This window comes from Corylus avellana, chromosome 7 (genome assembly GCF_965113065.1).
Source record: "Corylus avellana chromosome 7, dhCorAvel1.hap1.2, whole genome shotgun sequence".
In the NCBI taxonomy this organism is placed as follows: domain Eukaryota; kingdom Viridiplantae; phylum Streptophyta; class Magnoliopsida; order Fagales; family Betulaceae; genus Corylus; species Corylus avellana.
Window position 1 is genome coordinate 13,089,133 of NC_142496.1, and position 2,838 is coordinate 13,091,970.

At 40.3% G+C, this 2,838-nt stretch overlaps 1 pseudogene; it reads right to left on the reverse strand.

Moving 5' to 3' along the window:
- Positions 1-590: 590 nt before the first annotated feature.
- Positions 591-2,614, reverse strand: LOC132185236 (class V chitinase pseudogene; annotated as a pseudogene).
- Positions 2,615-2,838: the final 224 nt, after the last annotated feature.

The following is a 2,838-nucleotide window of genomic DNA, read 5'->3' on the forward strand; positions in this document are numbered from 1 at the left end:
AAGGTTTGGAATTAATTTTCCGATCCCTTTTTATTAAAATATCATCCTTTAAATAGGAAGATTACAATGACTTAGACTTGGAGTAAAACTCCTACACTGGAAATAAACCTAGAAAGATAACTAATGCAATCCTCACTCTAAAATAAATAACTTGATAATTGAAATACAAATAGACACATGTCTATCTCTAATCTAAAAATACTGATAACAAAACTAATCTAAATGAAATCTACTTCATTTTAAATATAAATGTACTATAATATAATGTCTACTTTATCCCTATTTTACTTCCATAACAATATTTGATTAATGGCCTTACAACACACCATATTTGATAATTGGCCTTATTGTACACAATACAAGCTTTTTTTTTTTTTTTTATGACATGTCTGCATAAGAGGGGGAGGAAGGATTCGAATTATTGACCTCTACTTTACAAGGCGTGGTTCACAGCCGATTGAGCTACTCCTTGGAGACCAATACATGCCTCTTAACACAATGGACATGTATCTTAATTAAGAGGCCTTATTGTTGATAACACAAGCTTTTGATCAAACGATTACGACATATATTATAAGTAGCCTGAATGTTCACACCGAGCTAGCTAGTGCTGGAGCCAGACAAGTGTTGACACAGATGAAAGTGTTGGTGTTGGTGTTGGTGCTAGTGATGGTGTTGGTGATGGTGCCGACGCTGGTGGCAGTGGAGGTAGCGGTGCCAGTGCTGGTGTGGGTACCATTGCTGGTGCCTGTGGCGTTGACGGCTGCGGTGCCGTTGTTAATGCCGGGGCTGGTGCCGTCGCTAGTGTCAGCTTGTTCAAGAATTCGCCATGCACCAGAAGTTGGAATAGCAATAAGAATTACAAGTTACAAGTTAGAATGATCAATAAAGACTTACAAATTCAAATTGGAAGAGTTTGAGTTCAATAAGAATGAGGTAAAAGTAAAACCCTTGATTTATACCTTCAAATTACATGTTGACACGTACTAGCAACATTTAACAAGTAGCAAATATACTCTAGCACACCTAATAATTATCTTAAAACACTTACCGCCACACTATAAACAGGTTAGAATTGAAGGGGTGGGGATGAGCTACCCGAAAGTTATTAGGGCGATTCGACCACCCTCGGTCAAGAGATCTTTGGAGGTGATTGAGCTAACTTTGCATCACAGACTCATATAAACCTTAGAAGTAATTAGAATTACACATACATAACAAGTGAGAATTAATATGGACGATGCATGCACAAATCAAAACAGAGACACTTGTATGTGACAAAAAAAAAAAAAAAAAAAAAAAACCTTATATATATATATATATATATATATATATATATATGCTTCAAAGGCAAATTGTAGATGCATGATTTAGGAAAGATATAAATATTCTAACCTGCTCCTGAAAGAGTCCCATCTCTGTCGCTGCCCACATGCCATGCATAGTAACCGAGCAATCCCTTTCCCCTAGTATATTCAACCTTAGCTCTAATACTCTGAATGTCATTATAACCAATCCAAGTATTCCCAGCACTGAGATAGTCTACAACATATTCGTCACTGTGATCCTGTCTGCGACCTGGGTGTTTCTCTATGAAATACTTGATTTGGTTATAAGGTAAGGTCCCATCTGAGTCATTAATATATATTATATCACTTTGAGCCCGTCCAGCAGCCGGCACAAATATTTCTCAGTTATTTTTATTTACTAGGCGCCACGTGGCGCCATAAAATGGAAGGCCAAGGACTATTTTATTGGCGGGCATAGTTGTTGCAAGCCAAGCACTGATGCCGTTATGCCCACAAGGTGGGGTTTCTGCATTGATTTGTGGACTTTGCAATGCTGCAAAAGGTCCAGTTCTATTCCTAGCCAGAGCGGGGTTATAGAAGTCGTACGCCACTATGTTGATCCAGTCCAACTTCCTTGCAATCTGATTAACGGGATATGTGACTGTGGGCAACATGGACGACATGTAATTGGCCGCTGCAGCTAGAAGCAACCGGTCATTTCCGATCAGCTCGGACTCTTTGTGAACGGCTGCACGCCATTCATCGAGGAGAGAACCAAGGTTGGTCATGTCGGCCGCCGTTGAGGGGTACAACCAGTGGAGGCTAAGGCCATGGAAGTCGTTAGACCTTGCTAGCTTTATTGAGAAATCTATGAATGATTTGTAGGTACTGAGCTAGCTAGCCATTAAAGCAAAGGTAGGGCTAGAGAATCCACCGATGGATAAAAGGGTTTTGACGTTTTTGTTTGTTTTTTACACGGATTGGGTGAAGGTTGAGAACCGCTCCCTATATTCGTCAGGAAAGGTGACTTCATAGGTGTTGGGTTTGACATCCGCAAAGGCAGCAAAAAGATGGGTGAAAAGCTAGGAAGGTATGCTAGGCACCGGGATTGGGAAGTCACTGTGGCAATACCAGTATTCGGCTTTCACTGGGAGAATAGCCGCAAAAGCAATATTAGAGCGAGCCAATGAAGGGAAGGTGATGAGAAATGCTATAATGCATTTTCCCCACCATCTACCCACCATCTCTGCAGCTTGCTCTAGGCTAATAGCTATGAGAATGAGATATTGCTCGGAGTTTTCAGCAAAGAATGCAAGCCTATACATATATAGGTTGCTTGGAGTTTTAAGAAGAGAATGCAAGCCTATATATATATATATAGGCAGAAGGCTTTCCTAGCTTTTACCCCCTCCCTTTTTTCCCTCTTGGAGTAATTTACTTGCTTACTAGCTAATAAAGTATTTGATTGATTAATGTTGGTTGCTCCATTAATCGCCGCCATTGTAGGGTCGGGAATTAAGAATCTGTGGCTAGCGTCACGCTTCCATGG